The following is a 20,604-nucleotide window of genomic DNA, read 5'->3' on the forward strand; positions in this document are numbered from 1 at the left end:
ATTTCAATATCTAAAAATGTTATAAACTAACAATCGATAGGCTAGCTGTTAATTAAATTAGCAGGAGATTGGTATAAGGAGTTTGTCTTCTCTTCTTTATATATTGATTGAAATGCTGGGTAGCAACGAACGTTCAGATTTTACTTGTTTGCAGTGTTTTTTTACTTGAAGATTTAATCAGATTCATCGCAGATTCATATTCGGTATTTGTGTGTGGACGATGGATGGATGGACCCATTGGACCGACAGTAGCTACTGTTGTTGGATGATGGGATTTCCGCACATTGCTAATTGGATTCGATCCAACTTCAATTTTAGATCAAGTGGTATCATAGCCTGCCACTTAGAGTACCCAACATCCAAAGATCATTAATTTTGGAAAATGTTATGAGCACTACTGTATTCTGATGATCGCACTCCTGACTTTATTAAAAGTAAGGTATGGCCCGCACCATAGGATGATCCAAACCGTCCATTAGATGGTGCACACCCTAAATAGGTTGCGCCCAAAAAATCATTTCCTTAGGTTGATCCTTACCTGCCGATCTGTAGAGGTACTGAATGATCCTATTCCTCTATAGATCGGAGGGTTAGGATCAACCTATGGAAATGATTTTTGGGGCATAACCTATTTAGGGTGTGCCCCATCTAATGGATGGTTTGGATCATCGTATGGTGCGGGCCATACCATACATTTAATAATAAAATGCAATTTATTTTGGCTACCGATGTTGGCACTACGATTTTTTGATAATTGCATGCACTCACTCACTCAGCTTGTCTTTATTATTTCAACATCTGTCAAAAGGTTATTATAGTTCCCAAAATGCTCTCAGAAGCTAATTAAAAGGAAAAGACAAGCTAAGTCTATGTTTGGGGGAATCTTGTAGTCGATTCACAAAGTTTCTAGTAGTTTTCCTAGAAAAAAAACAGTTAAAAATATACAAAAAAATGGCATTGATTAATGGGGCGGGAAGGGGACAACTCCATCCCCTTCCTCTCCCCGCACTGGAGAATTTTAAAAATCCCCTTCCCCTCTCAAATCGGAGAATCCCCGCCCCAAACGGGGCAGATCCCCGCTTTTTCGGGTGAAATTGCCAGCCCTAACCAAAATTGGCCATTGTTGAGAAGTAAGGTTATTTTAATATTATTTTATTTGCAAATGGGTAAGCTCATTTTGGAAATAATCTTATTTAACTTCCAAATCATATCCAAATAAGATGCATAAATTCTTTTTACAGGTATCCAAAATGGCAATTAGTTTGCAGTCCTCTAAATGTTCATTATTGTAGTCTTTCCGTCAAGATTGAATCTATATCTATGCCTGAAAAAAAATTTAATACTCTTTAAGAAGAAAATTCTGTAATCTGCTCCGTTTTGGCCCTTTTTCTGTAATCTGCTCCGGATAGATTGAATCTAATCTCTTTTTGTATTTTGAATTAATTGTTTGGATAGATTTGATTGTTTTAATAGATTTGAATAAGTTTTGATAACATCTATTTTTTGTGATCATGGCATTCTAGATTTATGTTTTGTTTGAGTTTGGAATGTCACGATTTCAGATTTGCATTTAGGATGATACCCAACTATACAGATCTAGGATCAATCACGATTTCAGATTTGCATTTAGTATGATACCCAACTATACAGATCTAGGATCAATCATCAAGAAAAGGAAGATTTGAATGCCCTGGTCCTAGATTTCTAGGGTAGGTTTTAGATTTTTTTGAGAACCCATATTAGGTTGCCCTGGTCCTAGAGTTGAAGTGAAGATTTCAGATTACGTTGAGAACATATTGGGTTGCCTTGGTCCTAGCTTTTTAGTGAAGATTTCAGTTTTCCTTGAGAACCCATGTTAGGTTTGGGAGGGGAAATCTTTTGATTTTGTCTCTGGTCTCGGTCAACCAAGTGTTTCCCTTGGCCCTTGTCTTGATTCACTTATGTTTGATTTTCATTTTTTTTTTGTTATTTATGGATGATTGTGGTAGAATTAAGGGTCTTTATCGGGAAAGTTAAGGGGCCGTTTGGATATGCGAATTTTAGAATCCAGGTTTTTAGTTTTAAAACAGTGTAAAAGAGGGTTCACAATCAAGCTGTTGCATGCTCTCCTGGCGGCGTTTCTTGGATTTTAAGTAAGAAAGCCAGGTTTTAAGAACCTCTCCCCATCATGAGATTCCTAAAACCTGATTTTCTTACTTAAACTCCAAGAAACACTGCCAGAACAGCAGGTAGCAGCTTGATCATGAACCCTCTTTTACGCTGTTTTCAAACTAAAAACTTGGATTCTAAAATCCGTGTATCCAAACGGCCTCTAAATGTTTTTAACTGTTCTTTTACCATTGTGACGTATAGTGGAATTAAAATTGGCAGTATAAGAAATGTTGGAGTGATGTTGGGGTCGTTAGGTCATATATAGCCTTTTTAAAGTAAGAGAAATTATATGATGCCCGACCGTCAAAATAAAGGGCAAAGAGAGAGACAAACCATCTCTCCCTTGATTTTTAATCCAAGAGAAAGCACCGTTTTTTACTTTTCCTTGGTTAAAAAACTGAGGCAGTAGGTTTTGTCTCCTTCCGCCCTTTACATTTTGACGGTCGAGCATCATATAATTTCTCTTAAAATAAATATGATATACCGTGGAGGCTGGATCTGAAGTCGTGGAGGCTGTGGACTTAGATCTGGAGCCGGGGAAAACCGTGAAGGTTGCCGATGGTCGTGAAAGGTCGTGTGGTGGTAGACCTGGAGCCGTGGATAGCTGAAGGGGCGGAATAGCCGGAGCTGGGCTCGAGAAGGCCGGATCTGAAGCCATGGAGGCCGTGAAGTTAGATCTGGAGCTGGGGAAAACTGTGAAGGTTGCTGGTGGCTGTGAAAGGTCGTGCGTAGGGTTGCAACTTGGGCAGGGCGGGTCGGGTTTTCTGAAACCCTACCCTACCCGAGAAACTATCTCGGGTCGGGTCAGGTTTATTTTTGGAAAACCCAGGATTCTTAAACCCGGCCCTACCTGAGGTAGTTTCTTGGGCCGGGTCGGGCTTGGTTGGGTTTTTTCATATCTTCGCCTTTTTTATGACAGCCACTTAAGTTCTTAAACCCAGCCCTATAAAGACATCAATTCAATAATATTTTTAAGAAAATATCACCAAGGTAGCAAGTAACTAGAGAACCTACAACAAACCCCACAATGGATGAGCCATAGCCACATATGGATGAGCCATGGCCCAAAGATTATTCCTTTTTGTTACTGTCAGGCCACATATGGATGAGCCATGGCCCAAAGATCATTGCAGTCTTCATTGTCCAATAGGAAGACATCTATTCCTGATCTTTCTTTGCTTCAAAATAATGTCCATCTGCCTGGTTTTTGCCAAGCCAGACTTTGGTTAACTCTTTTAGAAGGCAAAATAAAAGTTAAAGAGGCCCTTAACAATGAGAAATGCTATGGTGTCCACTGGACAATCCTTTTTTTTTTTTTCCACCCATTAATTTATTGAACACAAGGTTTGTGAAATAGAGGTTCGAAAAGTAAGAAGAGCACCGTGCAAAATTCTCCACAAATTAGAGGATTAGGATGATTTTATGCAGGAGATGAGGCTCATCCATCGTAGCCCCTACTATATGAATGGTAGAAAAATGGAAAATAATAAGAAAAATGAAAAAAAAAAAATCCACCACAAAGAAACCCTAGGATAAAAATCCACCAAACTGCTGAACAGAAAATAGAATATAATCCATACAAACATGCCGGTTCAACCATTCAAACAATCATAAGAACTGAAAAATATATAAATTAAATCAAGATCTAAAAACAAAAGACAAAAAAAAAAAAACAGAGAAAAAAAAAATCAAACATATCTTCATAAGCATCTCTTAATCAATACCTTGTCCTCAAATCCGAATATCTCTTGGAAGATCCGAAGATTTCTTCGAACCCTAAACGCTTCTCGCAAACCCCTGCAGACATGGCAACCAAACCCTAATAAATTGCAGATTTTTCTTTCTCCGAGAGAGAGAGAGAGACCTTAGTTTAAGCTGGAGGCGGTTCAGTTCCCGTCGTTGGTGAGATGAGAGAGGGGAGACGAAGGCGGAAGTTAGAGAGAAAGAGGGGCTAGGGCTAGGAACTAAGGAACTTACGATTGTGGTTTCTCTTTTTCGTTGTTATAACTTATAATATTAAAAAAGGAATAAATGCGGGTTTCTAGGTCGGGCCGGGTTTTCCACTTTTAAAACCGGCCACTCGGGCTTTGGAATATTAAGCCCGGCCCAACTACTTACCCTGACACTTTGAACCCGACCCATGCTTTTTTCGGGCCGGGTTGATGCGGGCTGCGAAAATCCCGACCCAAGTTGCAACCCTAGTCGTGCGGTGCTAGACCTGAAGCCGTGGATGGCTGAAGGGGCGGAATGGCGGAGCTGGGCTCGAGAAGGCCGGGTTTAATGGTGAAAGGGCCGGATCTAGCTAGGGATGATGGAGAAAGTGGGTAGGGGAGTCGTTGGAGGTTGTGGAAAGGGCTGATGTAAGGAAAAGGGTGTTCGGATTCAGGGGAAAAGGAGGAGGTTGGATATGGAGGTGAGGGAGGTTGTGGATAGCGGCAATGAACCTTGTAGGGTTAAGGTTTAAAGGAGGAGGAGGAGGAGGGGAGTTTTAGGGTTGTTAGGTTTAGGGCTGAATGGGGTGGGGAGCATTATAGTCCTTAGGGTTACGGTTTAGGGTTAGGCCTTGGAGTATACTTTTGGATGGGATGATTTTTGGGTTAGCGAAAGTAGGTTTTGGAGCTGATGGTGGAAGGATTTGATATATTTTTAATGGGGAGCCGTCAGTGTTTGGTGGTGGTTCGAGGCGGAGGCCACCGGAGATTGGATGATGATGTTGAGTGGTTGGCTATCGTGCACGGTTAGGGGCGCACAATAGCTCTAGGCCTTCGAGCGGGATCTTTGAAAATCGAATTTGCCAACTAATTGTAGTGGAGAAATCGGTGTAACGTGGCAGGTCACGATCTTGACTTGGGGGGTCCCACAAATATGGTACTTTTTGCTTGATTCGATTCAATTAAGGCTATTCGATTAATGAGTTTCTCTTTTGGGCCAAGGAAAATGCTCCTGGGCAATTCATACTATGTAAATCTAGTGGGACTACTGGTCCCCTTGAAATTTTGCTGGTATGAATATATTTGTCAAATTTTTAAAAAATAAATATAATATAGATTATTGAATGGATTTTTCAACTTTTCTGTTACTAGCCAAACAACAATTATTATATTTCTAGAAAATTGAAGGTCGTCATCCAAACAAGGTAATTAGATTTCCAAGTAAATGAAAGACACCAACCAAATAATATAAATGGATTTAAACATGAGGAAAGTGTTCCTGTTACAAGAAAAAATCCCGATAAATTGAAATAAGTGCTTCTGAGCTACAACCTTTCCGTCAGAAATCTGGGCTTCAATCAAAATGACCGGGTTTTGGCAACTAAGAAATGTCATTCCATTCTTTCCCTTGGATTCCTCTATAGGAACAAGTCCATTCAAAGTGGAGAACGAGCTTATCTGAGCTATAGCTCAAAAACACATGGGGCCCCACATTTTTGGGGGGATCCAAAGCATTCATTTGGAAGGCCCTTCCATGGATAGGGTGTGTACCAAATATCCGAGGCAAGTATTCCTGAGCTATAGCTCAAAAACAAATGTGGCCCCACATTTTTTGGGGGATCCAAAGCATTCATTTGGAATGCCCTTCCACTGAAAGGGTGTGTACCAAAAATCAGCCCTGTATGATCATCCTAAAGCTGCCATTTGTGGAGGGAAAAAATGGGCAGAAACATGAACACCTGTTCATTTTCCCCTCCACCTTTGATGGGAAAATGGGCAGAAACAGAAACATGTGTTCATGTTTCTGCCCATTTTTTCCCTCCACAAATGGCAGGATTAAGATGATCCTATTGGGCTGATTTTTGGTACACAACCTATCCATGGAAGGGCTTTCCAAATGAATACTTTGGATCCCCCAAAAAATGTGGGGCCACATGTGTTTTTGAGCTATAGCTCAGGAACACTTTCCTCTTTAAACATAAATGTTAATTAGATGAAATCAATTTACATCTCTGATGAAATTACAAGCATAAAAATAAGCTCTAACCTTCTTTTGTACAAAATGAAGATATAAAAGCAATCCGACACCTAATCACCCAACACATACCACATGAATATGTGACTTCTCAGATAGTCATCCCCCAATGATTTTTGCATCCCCTTCTAAATTTGTTTTATGTATTTTTGGGAAGAATTTAAATTCCTTTATGTTTTATTTTACCCCTACTCATAAGAGTGTTCCCTTTTATTTTATTTAGATGACAACATTTCTACATTTCAAAAAATAAGCTAAAAATTCAAAAGTGAGATCCGTTTTGGAAAGAGAAAAACATGTCATGCGGATATTTATTGCAACATAGTAAGGAACACAGACACCTTTTATCTTATCGCCCAAACACGCACGGTTCTTCAAAAAGTGGTCTGAAGCCTAATGCCTTTCCTGGTAGAATCAGAGCCCAGATTGCCTCCTCGTGTTTGGTGCAAGGCAGTACACCTCAATCATTCTATTTGCAACCCCATTTTCATTATTTTAGTATTTCTTAATGAGAAAATGGGGCTACATTTAATGCATTTCTTGTTCCCCTTTAATGCATGAGACACTGACGGAATTGCACAAGTAATCCTCGCTTCCTCTCCACGCTTATCTCTATACACATCAAATAAAGGGGATAGCGCTGGCATTTTCAAATAGATGCTGTCGTTATCACGTATAAATGTTGTTTCCCTTATGTAAAGCACGCACAAATTTTAAAGATTGTCTGGAACGTTGCAGGTATTCGATTTGCGTATTAACTCCTTCGGGTCAAGCCACCGGGTACGCCGCCAGAATATCAAATACGCCGCGAGAATTTATGGGTTCCAACACATGTTCAAGCATATCAAGTACGCCGCAGGAATATAGAGTGTGCTGCCTGAGTCTCGAGTATGCCGCCATAATCTTCTGGGTTCAAACACATGTACAAACATATCGAGTACGACACCGGAATCTCGAGTGCGCCACTGGAATCTTGACTACGCCACCAGAATATCTCAAGTACATCAAAATATGTCCACTTGTCAAGGATCCAACGTCTTCTGCTTATGGGTGACAACCAAGATTTAAATGAACCCGAGGTTTTCTGGGGTCAAACACACGTTCAAACCAAACCAAAGCCAGCAGTAAAGAAAGACTTCACCGTTCTATCAAAATCTGTCCTTGACACTGGCGGCCAAGATTAACACGAACCCAAGATTTTTAGGGTTCAAACACATTGAAATGCAAGTGTGGCAGACCAAGAGGGGGGGGGTGAATTGGTCAATTAAAACTTTTGGCTTAATTAGATGTGGTATTAAAAATTAATTCATCAATTAAGCACTAATTAATCTAACCCTTGTTTAAATAAGCAAGACAATCAATTTATGGTTTAGATATTACTTATCATTTATATTCTCTAATCCTAATTCAATAAACCATAATCACAAATAAATGATAGAGATTACCAATCACCAAAAGGAGATAAGAGAAGATGAAGGAAACCACACAAAGATTTATAGTGGTTCAGTTACTAAAAGATCTACTCCGCTATCCAATTACTTGGTCTTTCCTTGGGGTTTTCTCCACTAATGTTGAAAGCTTTACACACGTTTTCTCCACATCCGAAGGGACAAACCCTCTAGCTCCGGATTCTCCTTTCTTATCGGGCCGAATCGTAGACCCTCTTACAATCAAGCTTCTCCTTAAGGCCGAAGCGTAAACCCCTCTAACAACTCCAAGATTCACCTTTCTTACCGGGCTGAATCGGAGACCCTCAATAAAACTTCAAGATTCGCCTTTGTTAACAGGCCGAATCGAAGACCCTCAAGAATGAAGAACAAATGAAAAGAAACTCTCTTAGCCTCTTAATAGGCTTGATACAAAAGTTAAAGCTCTCAAACTCTCCAAAGAAGATAACAAATGTAAAAGCCTATGGAGATCCTCTTGATAAAATGTAAAATGCAAATTCAAAGCATAGAAGAGGAATAACCTTTGATTTGAAACTTTGGGTTCAAAAAGATGTTCAATAATCTTGCAAAAGGTTCAAAGGTTACTTAGATATATTTAGATAGTGTATATAGCCCATTTGAAAATATGACCGTTTGGGGGTAAAACTGTAAAAAACTGGGTGGAAAAAGTCAAGCCCCGCAAGCCCCAACGGCTAGTTTGCCAGACCGGCGGTTGACCGAGCTACGACGGTCGCCCGCCCTTATCGGGCGCACTTTTTTTTATTTTCAAATATCTTACCGTCGCGGTCGACCGACACATGGCAGTTGTCCGGCGAGGACTACCTGTTTGAATAAAAATTTGGCTCAAAAACCTATCTGCGGTCTACCAACCAATGATGGTCGACCGGCCCGACCATGATGGAGTGTTTCTGGATTTCCAGAAACAGCTCCGCGGTCGCCCGGGAAGCCCCGGTCGACCGACCCGCTATGTTTCGACAAGTGCTAGATTTCCAGCCACCTTGCCACGGTCGCCCGAGGAACCCTGGTCGACCGACCCTGTTTGAAAATCCTTTTAACTTATAAAAATTCAGGATCTTGGGCCATGGTCTTTGGGCTTTTTGTCCAAGGTTTTCTAACATATTTTGGGGAGTGTGGATGGTTTTCAAAGATGTTAAATTTAATTATAAAAACCTTTGAAAGTGCAAATACAAATAACAAGAGGACTCCAAATACAATCTAAAGTGTATACCCTTGAGTCTTCTTGGATTGCTTGGCTCCTCAGCACTTTCTTGGACATCTCTGACTTGTGAAAGAACTCTTCGACTTTCTTTTGCTCTTGTGACTTCCTCCATTCCTTGAGCATGTTGAATGGTCTATGAGGGTCACCAACGCTGGTTCATCTCCAAGCTTCTACTGGCACTTGCTAGGCAACTTGTGGGATCTTTGACTTGAGCTCTTGACTTGAACATCTTCCAAGGATGATGTCTCCAATGGAGGTGCAAGCTCTTTGGTTCCTTTGCATATTGATCCGCAAGCCATGTGTTGAGTTGAGTTGTGTAATGGCGATATGACATGTCAAGTTCCTGTCGAAGACATAACACTCAAGGACAACACATTAGTCCATAAAGACTAATCAATTTAGGTTTGCTAGCATCAAAACAAGAAGGTAAAGGTGAATGATTGAACCCATGGGAACCCTTGGGCTTACATTCTCCCCCTTTTTTATGATGGCAAACAAAATTGATTAGGGAGGTAGAAGATATCAAAAGAATAGACATATAAGCATTTAATAATATAACAATAGAGCATAGCTCCCCCTCACTATATGCACAAGTATAATATAATAATATAAAGTTAGAGATGCAAATAGAATATGGACTGCCTAATCAATTCCAAAATTCTCCCCCTTTTGGCAGCAGGAAAAAGGAAGGGCTTTAACAGTGAAAGTTCAAAACATAGTGCCATTATTACTCCCCCTATCTACTTATCATGGATATAAGATGATAAAAGTGAAACACACATGATAAGAACAATCAAATATAGAAATATGAAATGACAGTGTGAAACACTCCTATGTTTGTGGATGGACATAGGTAAATGATATATACTACAAAATACTTATATGACCCATGAAACTAATGATGATATAATAATTAAGCTCATCTAATGCTTATCATAGAGTTTTTACACGAAATACTAAGTACAGTACACGATAAGCATGTTTTTTTTTTGATCTAAAAGATATACATTTTAGTGCAACTAATGGGGCAATGGACATTGTGAGCACATTATAATAGTCCATATAAGTATACAAATGAGACAATTAGGCTCTCTTCCTAAGTATTTGGCATTGGCCTTAGGTAAACCTATAAGGCAAGGCATGACAATACAAAATGGCTAAAGATATGACAATGAGTGATTAGCCAAAGAAACTTATCATGGAAATTAGGTGCAAATAACTTATATTGCACATGATAAGTATATGAGCACAACCAAGATAAGTCTAATGCCTAAGATGATGTGATATTGATGCTCAAGCTAATGGTACTTGCCTTAGATGAGAGATGATCTAAGAAAAGAAGGCATATGACAAGCCCCAAATACAACACATATGGAGCAATAGGGCTCCACATGAGTGTACTTATCATATGTAATGTACTATTCATAACAAACAACATATGATAAGATAGAAATGACAGATATTACATATGTAGCTCTCCCTTTGTTAGAGACTCATGCAAAGTATGAATCCAAAGGGATGTCCAACATAGAGTCACCAAGGGTTTGAGAGGTGAATAATTAAAAAACAACTCTTGGGCTACAACTACATGTTTGCTAAGGACACTCAATTGATATCAAATGAGAGGGTGAGGTATCCTAGCAACACATGCTCCCCCTAACTAAGTGCATATATAGTACATATATATAACAATTCAATGCACATAAGACTTATCATGGTTAAGATGCTGGCAACAAGCCAAAGTAATTAGATGTATTAATTAAAGTGAAGGTACAACCTCCCTCTTAACTAGTAAGAAGGCTAAAAGCACCAATTGAGTAGCTTTTAACTTTAAGGTTTAACATCTTACCATATAGCTAATACCACACAAGGGAAAATACATATATAGAGTACTATACTTTTTATCAAATAAACAACATACCTAGGAGAATGAAATTGACCATCTAAGCAAACAAACCTAGGGCAAGCAACTCTATTTTAGTGTGAGCACAACTAGTTCTTTTAAATTTTCTTATAGAACTAAGCTAGTTGTTATCTTTTTAGGGAATAATCATTTTCGTTTTTATTTTACTGTTCCCTATTAGCTTTTTGATGTGTTTTAATGAATTACGTTCAATTAAATGATTAAGTGTGATTTTCAAAACACATTTCATTTCAATTTTCTCTTTTAAAGCCAATTTATATATATCTCAATTTTGAGTAAACTTTTGGCTTTTTAGGCATAATCTCATGATTTTGAAGATGTTCACAATTATCAATGAACCCATGAGATACACATTCGAGTGTATGATGAAAATGTTTTCAAATGACTCAAACATATAGTGATCTAGTTTGGGAGCCTTTACTATGTTATACATAGATCACATATTTAGGCATAATGTGTATATACATATAAATCACATGCCTCTTATTAAGTGGATTTTAATGATCATAACATTTAAAGATTCCACTTTTGCTTTTAGTTCAAAAAACAAGAATGGTTCAAGTTTTAATCACTTTGTGAACTTATCAATGTCATATGGATCATATTAGATAACCAAATATCACACTCTATAATGACAGTGTATTTTAATGTACACACTTATGTAGATTTTAACTAGATTCTCATTTTTCAAGTGCACATAGGTTTATTGTGAAGGGTTTTAAGATGATCAAGGTTTATTAGCACTTCACATCTTTTAATCAAATTTCACTTGTTTGTTTGATTTATCTGCTTTTTAGACTTATCTCAAAACAAGTGAGAAACATGTCATAAATGAATGATCATATTGAAGCTTATTGACATGACTAGTTCAATGATATTCATGTACATTTCATATACATGTCATATGAATCTCTCATATTGAACTAAGTTTCATAATCCCTTAAAAAAGGTATGAGTTTTGAGTTCAAGGGGATTACATCAAAAGTCAAGGATATTCATGTGTCTAATGAATAATAAACACCTTGGACTAATGAACTAACTTATGAATTTCTTATGATACTTGATTTTGGAAATTCACTAAGTTTTGTATTTTAACCCACCCTTGTTTGTTTAGAGAAGTTTAAGGATTGAGTTACAATAATTTTGCTTTGACTAAATGTTTATGCATTTTTCTTCATTTTCAATTCTTGGTCAATTTCTTCTATGTTTGCTAGAATCACATTATCAACTCTAAAATAAAAAAGACTAGCAATAACAAAATAATACTTAGGAATCTAGCTTGAACCAACTTAAGCTATTCCTTGGGTCAATTTAGGTGCTAAGTGAATGAATAATTTTCAAGCGATATATCAAACACTTAGACCAATGTAGATTATCATACCAATATAAGAGAATACAATTTATTATGCACCATAACATTAGCTTTTAGATATAAATATAATATATCATGTTATCAATGGTATGAACACATATATATATAGGTACATATAGATGAAGCAAGTAAAAAATATGTGTATCTATAATATATTTTCAAAAAGATGTGATCTTTAAGCACAAACCAACTAGATACAAGATTTTTCATCAAAATTGAGTGCAAGGTATCTAAAGATCAAATTTTGAAATAATCTACATTGAAGCACAAATATGAACTAGATATCAACATGAGATATCTAGGGAACCTTTTCCAATAGATATAACAATTGAGACACAATATGGTTACAAGAAAAATAATCAAGAATGTGCACATGTATCTCATATCTTAATATTCAAATTATATTACAATTAAGCACAACCCCTAAATCTACTAAGCATAGAAAATGCTTCAAGTAGGGGGTTTTGGAACCCAAACCATCTTGGGCCCAACCAAGTTTGTGTGATGCGATGAATCTTTTCTAACCCACACAAACTTAGAAAATTTCACAAATCTAAACTTACATTTAGATTTGTGATGACCCAATCTACCACAATAAGTACAATAATAAGAGTTGGTAGATGATGACCAAATAGAGCCACAAAAATGCAAATGAGAACATACATGTTTATCTTTATCTTCTTGTAGTCTTTGGTTTTTCAAAAGAGTTTTTCATTTTCTAATTTCATCTCTTCTATTTTATTTTCAAGATGATCTATTTGATGAGATGAATTAGTTCTTAGTTGTTCTTCATTTTCTTTTAAAAAATTAAATTTTTCAATAAGCTTAATATTTTCATTTTTCAAATCCTACATTTTTGAACTCAGTCAACATTTTTGTTTATCAAAATTTTGTTGAGTTGACCTAATTTTTCATTTTTGGAAACAGTTTCATCAACTTCCATTTTCAAATTTTCAATTTGATTTTGCAAATCGGAAATTGACTTTTTAAAATTATTTTCATTTGCAAAAGAGTTTGAGAAACTTTGTTTTGTCCACAAATATCATTTTCATCAATGGATGCATTAAGACGAACAGTTTTCTCATAGATATTTTCAAGTGTAGTCCAAATTTCTTTTGCATTAACACATGACAAGATTTTTGCAAAAATATCTTTAGAAATTCCAAAACACAATGCAACCATAGCTTTAGAATTAAAAAAAAATATTTTCAAAGCAAGCTTGTTGCATTTTTTAGGCAAGGTGAAGTCTTCTTCAATTATATCCATTATTTCATAATCTAGGGATTTGAGAAAGAACAACATTTTGACTTTCCATGATCCATAGCTTGTTCCATCGAAGAATGCAGGAGCAAGATAAGATTGGCCTTTCTCAAAATCCATAAGGGTTGCCATAGATCTTTTATCTTCTAGAAATTTGATAGTTCAAAAAATCTATATAAGAACCTTAGTTATGATACCAAATAAAATGCAAGTGTGGCTACCCAAGAGGGGGGGTGAATTGGTCAATTAAAACTTTTGGCTTAATTAGATGTGGTATTAAAAATTAATTAGATGTGGTATTTAAATAAGCAAGACAATCAATTTAGGGTTTAGATATTACTTATCATTATATTCCCTAATCCTAATTTAATAAACCATAATCACAAATAAAGGATAAAGATTACCAATCACCAAAAGGAGATAAGAGAAGATAGAGACCACACAAAGATTTATAGTGGTTCGGTCACTAACGTACATACTCCACTATCCAAGTACTTGGTTTTTCCTTGGGATTTTCTCCACTAATGTTGAAAGCTTTACACATGCCTTCTCCACCTCCTAGGGGACAAACCCTCTAGCTCCGGATTCTCCTTTCTTATCGGGCCGAATCGTAGACCCTCTTACGATTGAGCTTCTCCTTAAGGCTGAAGCGTAAACCCCTCTCACAACTCCAAGATTCACCTTTTTTACCGGGCTGAATCGGAGACCCTCAATACAACTTCAAGATTCGTCTTTGTTAACGGTCCGAATCGAAGACCCTCAAGAATGAAGAACAAATGAAAAGAAAAACTCTCTTAGCCTCTTAATAGGCTTGATACAAAAGCTAAAGCTCTCAAACTCTCCAAAGAAGAAAACAAATGTAAAAGCTTATGGAGATCCTCTTGATAAAATGTAAAATGCAAATTCAAAGCATAGAAGAGGAATAACATTTGATTTGAAAGTTTGGGTTCAAAAAGATGTTCAATAATCTTTCAAAAGGTTCAAAAGGTTACTTAGATATGTTTAGATAGTGTATATATAGCCCATTTGAAAATATGACTGTTTGGGGGTAAAACTGTAAAAAACTGGGTTGAAAAGTCAAGCCCCGCAAGCCCCAATGGCTAGTTTGTCAGACCAGGTCGATCGAGCTACGGCGGTCGCCCGTCCTTATCGGGCACACTTTTTTTCTTTTCAAATATCTTACCGTCGCGATCGACAGGCACATGGCAGTCGCCCGACGAGGACTACCTGTTTGAATAAAAAGTTGGCTAAAAAACATATCTGCAGTCGGCCAGCCCGACCATAATGGAGTGTTTCTGGATTTTCAGAAATATCTCCGCGGTCGCCCGGGAAGCCCCAGTCGACCGGCCCGCTATGTTTCGACAAGTGCTGGATTTCTAGCCACCTTGCCGTGGTCGACCGGCCCTGTTGGAAAATCCTTTTTTTAACTTATAAAAATCCAGGGTCTTGGGCCATGGTCTTTGGGCTTTTTGAGCATGTTGAATGGTCCATGAGGGTCACTAATGCTGGTTCATCTCCAAGCTTCTACTGGCACTTGCTAGGCAACTTGTGGGATCTTTGACCTGAGCTCTTAACTTGAACATCTTCCAAGGATGATGTCTCCAATGTAGGTGCAAGCTCTTTGGTTCCTTTGCATCTTGATCCGCAAGCCATGTGTTGAGTTGAGTTGTGTAATGGCGATATGACATGTCAAGTTCCTGTCTAAGACACAACACTCAAGAACAACACATTAGTCCATAAAGACTAATCAATTTAGGTTTGCTAGCATTAAAACAAGAAGGTAAAGGTGAATGATTGAACTCATGGGAACCCTTGGGCTTACACACATGTTCAAATGAACCAAAAGATGGCAATCAGGGTGGCCTTTGTGCAGCACGCCAGCGTGTTAGAGTTAGTGCCCTAAAAACTGGTGTACTTTGCTAATTAGTTAAATAAAAGGTTTCATTTCAGGACATTTATGGGTGTTATTTAATTAATATGTGAGATGTGCTTAATTGTTTTACACATGTTTGTCCTTAGGGAGTAGAGTAGGAATCCCATGCTCAAGGATTCACAGATCTTAGGGAGCAAGGAGATATGAAATTTCGGTTCTTTGCAGACCTTGAAGGTTCCTCGTTGGGGGTAAAGATTGGGCATCTCCTCCTGTACACAACTAGCATCAATCTCGCCTACATGCATGTGTCGTGGAGTAACTTATCTCAGTCACTTGGGTTGTAGACCCTAAGCAAGAAGAGTGGGTGCAATGATGGGATCGCGCACTAAACAAGATCATATTTGGATAGCCTGTGGAAAGGAGATAGTAAGGCTATTCTATTAGACAAGACCTTTTATAGGTCCTTCGACTTGAGGGGTCATATTGATCTGTGGGCCTGTCCTTCTTTCTTGGTCTATCTAATAGTGGTTCTTTTAAGGATCACCTAAGGGTAGTACTAGAATGTTGGTCAAACCTACGAGACTAATAGGCATACCCGGCATGGAATTCTCCGCCCAAATGATTGGGAATCATCTACAGTTTTGGTCAGAATAGTAGGCCAATAAAATAACCTGGCCAGGTGGATTTAATAAAAGGCTTATCAAATGTTTTCCAAAATATATTTTGAAATGATATTTAACAAATGCATTTTCGGGCACAAACTGCTTGATTAAAAGATATACCATGATTGGGCCCAGGAGGTAGTGTGTGTGTCCACCCTCCGTAGGACCCAACTCGGTAGATGTGGAAATGGGAAAGGGACTTGCACATATTTGATGTGATTAGGGGTCTGATGATTCGACGGTTATCTTCAGGATTACGTCTCGATGGTGGCCACTGATCCAATGCGATTGTAGTTTTGAATGCGGAGCAAGATTGTAGTAGGGCCCGCCATTGGGTTCTGCAGGATCGACTGTTAAATCCCTGCAACGATCCCACTCACAACTCGAATGACCCATTTAAATCTATTTTATAGGGGTCCCGCATTTATTTGGTTGCACACACGGACTAGTGTTGTGGCATTTGATGCAAATGGGAGATTTACACAATGCGAATGATGTATATGCACTATGGGACGCATTGGGAATATCAAATTGGTTAAGTATTAACCACAGGGGTATTTTGGAAATTACATAAATATATCATGGAGCTTTGATCCTATTGGATAGGACGGATTTATAATTTGATTTAATTGGGAATTGAATTGGAATTTACAAAGGATTTTAAATTGGATAGTGGAAACCCACATGAGATGAATTTGGGTGGGACTCATAAGTGGGCGCCCCATATATAGTCTCCATATCAATTGTAGATTTAATGTTGTGAACGTTATCTTATTTCTAAAGTGTTAGATGGAAAAGAAAGAAAGAAAAAGCTTGTATGATTGGAAAGAAAGATAAAGGTAATCTTTGACCAAAAATTTTAAAAACAAAAATTAATATAAAATGAACACCCAAGAGAGTTGGGCAATAAGCTACATCTTTTTGGGGTTTCCCATATATTCAGCTTATATGTTCTCATTGTTGACTTTTCTAACATTGACTAGTTCCCATCATTGGGTACTGTTGAAAGCAACTTTTGGGAATTATAAAAAGCAACACACAACATTATTTAAATTATAAGAGCGGATGAATTGGAGTTGCCCGAAGCTACTGGAAAATTATTGACACCCCTTAATTCGTCATCTCTCTCTCTCTCTCTCTCTCTCTCTCTCTCTCTCTGTTTTCAACTTGTTTTGGGTTATGAAATTAAAATGCATTCAACAAGCAAAGCTCCATCATCTTAAAGGTATTTTCCCACATACATATTCTGATTTAGATCAGAATACAATCAAGGACAATTGTTGTTCTATCCCCTTTATGCAAAACAAAGGATTCCATCGGATCAACTTGCGGGTTCGCGGTGTTTGGAACAATCGTGAGCGTTCGAGGAGTAGACCATGCAGAGATGTGGACCCCGATCCCGAGGACGACTGGGCGAGGGACACGAGATCCCACGTCGGTCCTCTAAGATCTCCACAATGTGAAGGAGAGCTCTACCAAGGAACTCTCGAAATGATGCCACTCACAGCATGGGTGGCGATATAAATGAGATACCTCTCGATTCAAGGACCAGCCCGGAACCAAGATGTACCTATAACAAAGAAGAGTCGCCATCCAAGGAAGTAGGCCCTGGATCTCATGAAATACTCTGTTGCAACGGATAACCAGAGATACAAAAATCCGTGCCTGATGACGAATGGGGAAGGTATTAAGCGCCCCCAATTCGCCCAAGTGCAAGCACCTGGTCTCTTATGCCATTTTTAATTAATTTTGAAGAGTTTTGTGCTAAAATCATGTGAAATGGGAACGAGCACCCCCGAAGAAACGTCTATCTAAGCATGCATGACTCGGGGATGGGCAAAAGAAAATAAACATCCAAATCCTAACTCACCGCATCTACTCCTAACCCATCACATCTAGGAAAGCAATAACATCCGCATGCACAACTACAGCTAAGCAAGTAATAGCAGATATGATAAGCAGAAAAGCAGTAAATATCTACAGCTAAGCATGTGAAACTAAACGCACAAGGAATAAGCAAGCTGAAAGTAAACACACAAGGAACCAAAGACGAACACACGATAAACTAAAAGATGTGAGGGAAGAAAGGAACCAGAAAATAGACGGTATGCGCAAACCCAAAATGCCAGGGAAAAGAAAATAGGACATACGATAGACTCAGGGAGTGATTCTAAGGGAATCGAGCTCAGTGATCCAGATCCGCTAAAGATCGGACAAGTCTCGCGATCGTCATAGCCTATCGTTGGGCTCAGCGAGGACAATCCCTGTGAAGGGGCCACGCTACGTCGTCGCCCGTCCAAAAATCCGATAAAACGTCGGAAAACCGATAAAACCGGAAAACCACGATCAAAATCGGAAATGAAATGAAATGAAGGCTCCGAGTGACCTGGCAATCATCATCCTTGCCCATTTTGATTTTTGTTGTGAAAGGTTTGAAAGATTTTTTGGATGTTTGAATGATTTTTTGAAGGGTTTAAATGATTTTATTGAAAAGTTTGACTGAACGTGGGATGACGATCCCAAGCTACCTACGTACCCTGTAGAAAGGGATCAAGCCAACGTAGTTCGACACAGCTTTTCGAAAAACGCTTTTGTTGTTTTCTGATATTTTTTTGGATTTTTGTTATTTTATTTTTATGAGTTTTTATCCGTTTTGATTGAAAGGGGGTTTTGGCTCAAGAGGTTGCCATCCGTCATCGCCTTAACCCGACGAGTGCTCCCAAAATCGATGGGGATCCCGAAATGCAAAGAGAATCCCAAGGGACGTGAGAAGAGCGAACCCGAAGAAGATACCCCGAACCCTGTAAGAATGATGACCATAAAGAAGATGAAACCTGTCATGCTTTGAAAACTGCTCTTCCTCTTTGTTTCAACTGACCTCTTGTAATTGATACTGAGGTTCATAAAAAGCCATGATAACTCGGTACAATCTAAGTGTTTTCCACCTATCCTAGCAATTGCAGGGAACCCATTTCAACTCACGCTATCAAGCAGCCATTGAAACCATTGCCACTCAATCACAATGCAAAGGTGACCAAATCAACTAAAAAGAGAATGTAAGTATGAATCCCAGAGACCAAAGCAACTAAGAAATTCAAAGAACTGAACCGAATGTGAAATTTTAAGAAGGAAAATTAGCAGACACTTTGAATTTAAATGAACAGGACCATGAACAAGTTAAGAAATGGGTTTTCCCGTGAAAGCTCTAGCAGCACATTTTAGTGCACCTCAAATCATTCACTTAGAAAATTAAGACACAGACATAAGGAATATTTACGTTAACAATAAAAAAAAAACACATGGAGGAATTGAGAAGAATGACTCACCTCTGCTGCCAATACACCCCACAAACTGAAATTCCAAATTGGGTCTAAGTCTCTTCGAATCCATAGGAGATTGTGCGACAGCTATAAATTTCGGAAGCGGAGGTTCCGGACGGTGACCTGACCCGACGAAATGGGGTATAGAAATGGGATTGGGGTTTCAATAGCCTAATTGAATGGTGCAGGTGTAAGATGCGATGGAGATGGAGGAGAGATGGGAGATGGAGATGCAGGGAGTGATGGTGGAGTGGCGGCAATGGAGGGGTAGGTCAGAATTAATGGCGGGTTAGAGGAGGTAGGACGCATGTGCTGCAACCGATGGGTTTGGGGATTTTAAAAAAATTGAAAATCTGTTGAGAGATGCTCGTGGAAGTGGAGATGGGGGGTTTGGAGAAGAAGATGATCAGCGGTGGTGGAGAGGGGTTGATGAAGTGGGTTTGGTGATGGTAGTTGTGGTTTTGATGGTGGAGGTTGGTGGTGGCTTGTGGGTTTGGGAGTGGCTGCAACCGATGGGAAAGATGAAGGGGATGATGTTAGAAAAAAGAAAAAAATTGGGATTGGAACGGAGGAGGTGGAGGCAGCTTGGCCGGGTTCCGGGTGGAGGCGATGGGGAGGTTGGGGAAAACGACCCCAAACCTCTCCCTCTCTCTCTCTCTCTCTCTCTCTCTCTCTGTTTCTCTAATCTCTCTCTGTTTTCCCCTTCTTTTCTTTTTTTTTTCTTTTTTTTTGAGGATGGGGGTAGCGGTGGTGGAGGATGGTGGTCGGTTGGAGGTGAAGAAGGGTGGAAGAGGGTTTGCAGAGGTTGGAAATGGAGATGGGTTTTGGGTTTGCGTTTTCGAAGTGGGTTTGTGGTAATCGGTGGTGGCTGGTGGTCGGAGAAGATGGGGGTGGAAGAGGTGGGTTGCAGAGGTTGGAAATGGAGATGAGTTTTGGTAGATGGTTTTAATGGTGGTTGGGGAGAGGAAGTATGTGGCGAGAATGGGGTTTTGAGGGAGGCCGGTGGTGGTGGTGGCAAGATGGAGATGGGTTTTGGGTTTCGGGTTTGAGGTCGGATTCCGGCAAGCTTGCCGGAATCAATGGAGATGGCGGTCTCTCCCTTGATGGCTGCTGTTGATGGAAGTGGAGGTGAAGAGAGGGGGTAGATGGTGGTGAAGGATGGTGGTGGATGACGGTGGTGGTGCCTCGGCTCCCTCTCTCCTCTTCCTCTGGATTTTTTCTTGCGGCTGCCCTCAAAAATCCCTTCTTTCATAAAATAGGGCTCCTTTCTTAAACCCTAATTCGATCCCTTTTGTTAGGGAAATGATATATTCCACCCCCTTTTGTTCCTTGGACAACCCTCTTCAAGTGTATTTATGACTACTCTTTTTAACTACGAGGGGTGGCCTGGGTAGAAAATGGGGGGGGTT

Source organism: Tasmannia lanceolata, unplaced genomic scaffold (genome assembly GCF_043159265.1).
Source record: "Tasmannia lanceolata isolate RefF3 unplaced genomic scaffold, GAP_Taslan_0.1 ptg000013l, whole genome shotgun sequence".
In the NCBI taxonomy this organism is placed as follows: domain Eukaryota; kingdom Viridiplantae; phylum Streptophyta; class Magnoliopsida; order Canellales; family Winteraceae; genus Tasmannia; species Tasmannia lanceolata.